Source organism: Tupaia chinensis, unplaced genomic scaffold (genome assembly GCF_000334495.1).
Source record: "Tupaia chinensis unplaced genomic scaffold, TupChi_1.0 Scaffold147010_1, whole genome shotgun sequence".
Lineage (NCBI taxonomy): Eukaryota > Metazoa > Chordata > Mammalia > Scandentia > Tupaiidae > Tupaia > Tupaia belangeri.
This window is the reverse complement of record NW_006206863.1, coordinates 71,554-79,288: the sequence shown is the minus strand read 5'-3', so window position 1 is coordinate 79,288 and position 7,735 is coordinate 71,554.

The window sequence follows — 7,735 nt, the reverse complement described above, 5'->3', positions numbered from 1 at the left end:
AGAATAGAGTCCTTGCATCAAGTGAGAACTGAAGAAGAGGGGGGGGAGGGTAATTATAATTAATGTCACGTTTTTCCTTATAAGATACGATTAGGAGAAAAATGAAGAACCCATTAGTAAAAGGAGACAACAGAAATATGTTTTATAACTGGAGAATGTGCAAGTGATGACCCAAATGCCCTGTGCATACCTGTCGCTTTGGGAAAAGCTTTAGTATACTCTTATGCTTGAAACGAGGTTGACCGTAGGTCCTGTAATGGTGTTCAGGACAGGGCAGCTATTGCAACTATCAAGATAGCCCTTTTGGTCTTGAAAAGGTGACAGGAGGAAACCTAGAGAACCAGATCTCCTATGAATATATATTTTTAGCTATATGGGCATTTTATTTTAGTATTGTTTGGTTGCCAGAGGTGCGTCCACTTGTCAAAAGAGAGAAAGCACATCGTCCCCATGGGATGTAGTCGTGCGGCTGTCCTTTTTCCTCCATTTCGCCATCCTTTCAGGATTTGGGGCATACACACATGCCTGGTATGCTTTTTCAAGCCACCTAGGGGGACTGGGCTGGTGGTCAGCCATGTGGGATCTGATTCCCAAAGCACAGCATTTAACCACTGTGCTACAGGTTGGGCCAGGAGCATTTTAATTATTTTGGCATTCTAAAGTATTTAGATGATGGTCTCAAAATTGTGAAAGAGCCAGAGAAAAAGCCTGACTGAAAGCTGGAGTCAAGGGATTAGAAATGACCTTGGCCAGAAATGTATTCTCTAATTTCAAAGTACTTAAAGGAGCTGTCAATGCCCTCTAGCCAAAGGCCACCAGAAGCACACCTGTGGTTGATTACTCAGAGGATCACACAGAGAATGCACACCATGGGGGAAGGTAGTGCATGTCAGGGGATGTCAGAAAAGGCAGTATTTAAACTTGTGTTCCGAGACTTCGTATTGGACTAGATTCTTTTTTTTTTTTTGAAGAGGTTTTTGCTATAGGGCACATGTGCTCGCCAGATAGAGAGAGACAGAGAGACAGAAAGCAAGAAATCACCCCCCAGGGAGGATGGCCACGCCACAACCCCTTCTTCTCCATTCTCCTCTTGGGATCTTGGGCATACACACACATGTGCCTGGTGTGAGTTTTAAGCCACTGGGTCCGGGATGCGAACCGCGGTCGATTACATGGGAGTTCAACAACATAGCCATTACACTAACTGCTGGTCCCCTGGACTAGATTCTTTTAAGAAGTGGAGTAATCCTATGCTTGGATTTCTTAATAAATCTTACCTGAGGGGTCAGCAGGTGACATGATGGTTAAGGTGGCTGGACTTCCACATGGCTGACCGTGGTTTGAGTCCTGGACCTGGCAGCTTGTTTTCTCACTTTCCTTCTCTCTCTTGTCTCTCTCTAGTCAACTTCAATAAAATAAATAAATAAATAAAATAATGACAATGATTGAAAAATAATTGTAAAAAATCTCATCTGAAAGAGTATAGATAGACAAGAAGGCAGCTAACTAGTAACAACAGTCACTATTACCCAGGATAGGAGAGTGGTTGGTCATTTTTGTGGTTTAGTCAATGTTCATATTTTGTTTCTTCAGACATGATTATGTAGTGGGCTTGCTTTTTTCTTGATTTCTGTGGGCATATCCGGCCTTATCTGCTGTATTTGGTGTTGGTTGTCTCTGAAATTGTTTAGTTTTTTCAGGGGACACAGAGGCCTAGCTGGAATGGCCAGGCCAGCCCCTATATGTGAGTGGCTGATTTTCTTCTCGGAGTGTTCAGTGCTGGATCCAGCAGCCTTTAGGGGACTAAGTTCCCTTTCTGCCAGGAGTTATTTCTAGGAGAGAAACGGTCAGATGTGCTGACTAGGGAAGCTTGGGGTTGCATATGGATGAATGCATCCAGTTATACTCCTAACAGAACTTGAGTCTTTTTAAGAGTTAAAATATTAGTCTCCTGAAGTGATCCCTTTAAAAAACCAGATTAGAGCATACTTAAGCAAGAGAAGTACATAGAAGTACAGAGAATGTGGCAGATTGTGTTTTTCAAAGATGGCCACACAGTACCTCCCATCCCACACTCTCTTCTATAATGTCACCTTTGCTGTGAATTCAGACATACTTTGTACTAACAAATGGAACAAGACAAATTGAAGCTCTGACTTCTAAGGCTAAGGCATAAGGGAGGAAGTAGGTTATGCCTTACCTACAGGGACACTGACCTTTAGAGCCCTGAGTTGCCATGGAAGAAGTCTTAACTACCCTGAGGCTGCCATTCTCTGCAAAAGCCTAGGCCTATGATGAGATCACTACTAGGTCCTCTGATCAACAGTCCTAGCTAAAATTCCAGCTGATAGTCAGCATCAACCAGCAGTCTGTAAATGGAGAAACCTCTAGATGATGACAGCCCTCAGCCATCTAGTCTTCTCAGCTGAGGCCCCAGACATCATAAAGCAGAAACGACTCATCCCTGCTATGCCCACCTCAGTGTTTCAAAAGTTTATTTACTTATTTCCTCCATGAGTGAGAGAGAGCAAGACAGCTTCCCCAGCAGGGTCTCAACCCTGTGATCCTCCCCCAATCTCAGCCAGCCCTGGATCCTTGGCAACAGTGTGCCTGACATATTCAGGGACTCCCAAAGCCTCCTATGCGGGTCATACCACTTTGCCACCATCTAGCCCCCATATCCCAATTCTGAAGTCAGAAGTCTGAGAGCAAAATAAAGTGATTAATGCTAGGTTTTGGATTGGCATATTACAAAGCAGTAGTAACCAAAGAGATGGGAAGTTTAGTTAACATGAAAGAAGGGACTGAAAGCAACAGGAAGGCAAGTAGTTGCCAGAAGGAAAACAGGCTAGTAGACAATGCATTTAGCTTTGCTGCTGAGTGCAGAGTAGACCGAGGTGGACGGACAGTGAAGGGAAAAGTGGAAAGAGAACTTACCCAGTATGCTAAGTGAAACTGCTGTAGATAATTATAACTCATTTTATTTATTCATTTTTTAAATAGTGATTTCTGGTTTACATATAATTGTCATACATCTTTATGGGGCACCGTATGATTTCTCAAAGCATGCAGTGTGTAATAATAAATCAAACCAAAGGATGCTTCGTCTTCAGCATTGAACATTACATTATGTTGTATATACATTCAATTATATTAATATTTCTAGGTTTGGGGGGAGTATGTGTTGAATTGTCAATGACATTTTTTACTCTGCTATGAGTGCATGGACAAGGCCTGCTTGGCAAGATGTGAACCTCAGTGGAAGTGGCAGTGGATCAGAAAAAAATACACACAGACACATAAGTAAAGAAAATCAGGGATTGGGTGGCCTGAGCATCTCTAATGGAGATAGCTGTGGCCTTGAGCTGTTTCTAGGTTTATTCTTTTATAGGACAATAGGGGGTGGGCAGCAAAATGTGAAGCTGTGTGTTTTGCTGTTATCAACTAAAGCTGTGAAACATCTTGTGTCTTGCAGTTCTTAACTAGCCTCTTTTTGTCTCCCCTGACCCACTCTGACTGATACACAGTTTCTTTCTACCTCTGCTGGCCTTGGAGTGTAGGCACAAGTTGTGAAAAACTGCCTTTATTCATCTTTAAAGTCTACTGTTGTTCTACCCAAATCTGGCTGCTCTCCACAGTGCACCATTTCATAACCTCTTCCATTTATTTAGATGCACCCATGTCTCTCTTAATCATTTTCTCCTGAACTCCCTCCCCACCCATCCTTGCCCCTGTGCAGCTTCTGATATCTACTATTACTCTATACTTCTGTGTCATCAACATAGCATACAGATATTCATATATGTTAAATGGGGACATACAGTTTGTTACTTATAGCCTGCCTCATTTCAATTTGCTTTATATCTTCTAGGTTCATCCACTTTATGTCACATGACAGGATATCATTCTTTATGGCTGAGTACTATTCCATTGTGTGTATATGCCACATTTTCTTAATCTATTCATTGGTTCCACATCTTAGCTATTGTGAATAATAACTGCAATAAATATAGATGTGCAAATGTCTCTCCCACAGAGTGATTTCCTGTCCTTTGGGTAACTACTGTGTCATACATGTACTTCCTTTAAAAAGAAAATCTTGAACTATTTATTTCTTTAGCCAAACATCTTGATTAAAGCTAACAAGTTCCTGGAGTTTTTCAAAAGTAAAAAGTAAAAAAAAAAAAAAAAGAAAAAGAAAAGAAAAGAAAAAGAAAGAAGTTTTAAACTAAGTATCTCAATTAAAACTAACAGAAGCCTAGAGTTTTTTGCTATTCACTGTCAAACTATTCATTCAATAACAAGACAATATCATAGGTGTCTGTGATGACAAGCTTATGAAGAAGTCTTGCTAATAATTTTCTGTTGATTATCTTGGGTTACTTAACAAAAAATGAATTCTACTTTGCTATGGTTATATGAGTGTTGGCCTCAGTATACCTTATTTGAGGCATTTTACATAGACACTGATGCTATTAGTATTCAAAGTATGGTAACAGTACTTAGTTATCAGAGGGTAAAGGGACATTTGCTCACATCTTTCTCACTGTATGAGAGAAAAACGCACTATTATTTCCAGTGATACGTATGGGAGCTTATTTCTTTTAATTTGACAAACTCTCCTTCTCCAGATCTGTCCACATTTTATATTAAATACATCAATAGATTTTGCTCGGTAATGCATTCTATCTGTGTATAACAAGAGAAATCCAAGTGCTATTATTGGAATTGTTTAATCAGTGAGCACTTAAAAGATATTGGTTATAAAGGTTGAGCATAACCACCAACTCACCTCATAGTTATAGACTAAAGTATAAATGTCTCGGTGTCTTGTTTCATTGTGAAAAATTCATGTGAATTTCTAAGGTTATGAAGTTTTACACTTGTTTTATTCTAAAGCATTTTAGATTTTTTCCCTCTTACACTCTTACGCCTTTGTTCCATTTTAAAGTAATTTTAGAATATGATGTGAAGTAGGAATCCACTTTTCTTTTCCAGGCGGATAACTGCTTGTCCCAGGAAGTGATTTTCACAGCTTACTGCATGTGTGAGGCTTCTGATTTTTAAGACTCCCACTGAGCAGGGGAGAGGAGGAGGATAACAGGGTCATTAAAAGGCTGCAAAGATCAGTGTGCTTACTGAGGGTCAGTTGTTTTCTTCAATAAATGTTCTTTGGATTGTTGCAAGCTTTTGATAATTGCCAGAGTATTGGAAAAGTTGATTTGAATGCTTCTTGCCAGTGTTCTCTTATAATTTTTGAGGAGCTGATATTGGAAGGTTCTTACTTTGACATTTGGAAAGTACCTGCTCATAGGTTTTTATTCTGTTTCGGATGCAATCAGATCTCCCTATGAAGCAATAATATTGATGCCTGTGGGATATTTGGGTCAGAACTTATTAGTGGTGGGAAGGCCGCCTCCTGCATCTTCAGGACTCTAAAACACTGCCCCAGGTTTGATGCTGGGCTGCTTTCATGAGAAGGCCAATGGGTGACAACTACAGGCAGCCAATGAGACCATGCTGTTTTGCCCCTGCCAGGCTGTTTCTGTGCTCATAGATACCTGAAAACATCTGGAGATATGTTTGAGCCAAATTGCTCACTAAGAGATGTACAGCTAACTTCCATAACTGTTGACTGTATTCTCCATAACATTTATTGGACTTGGATCTTTTAGAAAGAATTTGGGAGAAACCAATGTTAGAAAGTGGAAATTGGATAGATCAGGGAAGGCTTCCTGCAGGAGGCATGAGTTTTGACCTGGTCCTAAAAGCTGGTTGAGGAAAATGTATGGTGAGTAGAAAAGTGATTGAATTTAGCACAAGACATTGAGATATCTATAGTTCATTCCATTCCACTGAACCACTGCCAAAATAAAACCCAGACTGATCCCTGGGAGAAAGCCAGAGACTGTACAATGATCCAAAAAATAAGGAGAGAAGTCAGTATATCATTGTGGTCAAAAAACCTAAGACCTGATGTCAGACAACTTACTCTCAAACCCCAGATCATCTTATTCATTACCTTTTGATTCTGGGTAATTTACGTAACCTCTCTGGCCCTATTAGGTTTATCTGTGAAATGCGAACACCCACCTAGCTCAGAGGTTTGATGAGATGATTAAATGAGATAATGTATCGACAATGCAAAGCTCACTGCCATGTATATAGTTAATGTTCACCAAAAGGCAGTCATATTTCTAATCTATGAGTCCAGCTATGAATCCAGACACCAAATGCACAAAGCCTGAAAACCACAGATGTGTGGCTAGAATAGAAACTATTTTGAATACTTCTCGCATTTGCTCTGTTTATTTCTAATTTGTTCAGAAATTTGGTAGCATCTTGAAAATGCCAGTGTGCCTCCATCATGTTAGGAAAAATCACACAGAGTATTTTTTCTATATTTGAGACAGAACTTTAAAGGGAGAGCATTCACTTCTGGGGATGGAAGATGTAGGGATAAATAGAAGCAGGGAGGGATGGGGGTTGGCAGGTGGTGTGGTGACTGGGGGTGCTGGACTCCCACATGGCCAACCATGGTTCAAGTACCAGACCTGGTGGCTCGCTCATGCTCGCTCTCTCTCTCTCTCTCTCTCACTGTGTCCCTTTCTGGTCAAATCAAAATGAGTAAATAAATGAATAAAGTTAAATAAAATAATCTTTAAAAAAGAAAAAGAAAAAAGAAGCAGGGAGGAATCAAGCAGAGAATCCCCAGAAGCTAGGTGAGATTCATAGAATTGGAGTCAAGTTCTTGATCAGCTTAACCTCCTACTAGGAGATTCTACTACCTGAGCTTTCCTCTCTTTGGGTTTAGTAGATCCAAGATCTTTAATTTTCCAAACATTAGGCAGGCGCTTGGAGAGGTTGAAGGTGCCATAGTAGTTTTTGAAATTAGAACACGGGCTCTAGTCTCAGGCCAGGCTTGAATCTGGACTCTTAACTGTGACAGTGGGCAGTTTACCTAATCTTATTGTGTCTCATTTGCTTTATCTGAACGATATCTACCTTATAGAATTGTTAGCGGTGAATGGGACAAGTTCCTAGTGTATATCAAGTGCTCAGTGCATGTTGAATATTAGGTCTTTGGAAAAGTTGTGATGTACTTCTCTATGCAAAAATGCATTATGACTTTTCTGACGACCCAATATAATAACTATCTTATAGTGGGTAAAAAGGTAGCTATTTTAGTCTTTGTTTACTTGTTTAATTCTTTCTTTACATGCTTATGTGATTTTGTTCACTATTGTGTGTCTCCTGAGCCTACTTTGTCCTAAGCATAGAGTTTATAAAATAAGTTTGTTGAGTGAAGGTGAATGCTAATACAGTGAGCAGTACTATATCAGAACTTGAGTACAAAACACGGCAGGACGTGAAGCAGTTAGCATAATGGCTATGTCGCTGAACTCACATGTAATCGACTGTAGTTTGCGTCCTGGTCCCGGTGGCTTAAACTCGCGCTGGGCGCGTGTGCGTGCGTGCCCAAGATCCCGAGAGGAGAATGGAGGAGAAGGGATTGTGGAGTGGCCATCCCCCTGGGGGGTGATTTCTCGCTTTCTGTCTCTCTGTCTCTCTGTCTCTCTGGCGAGTGCATGTGCCCTATAGCAAAAACCTCTCAAAAAAAAAAAAAGCAGGATATAATGAACTCTGAGCAGTTCAGGAAACATTTTGCAGAGAAGGTATTTTCCTTCCAGAGCTTTCACAGGACAGAGAGAGCTATCAGAACAAACTGTATCCA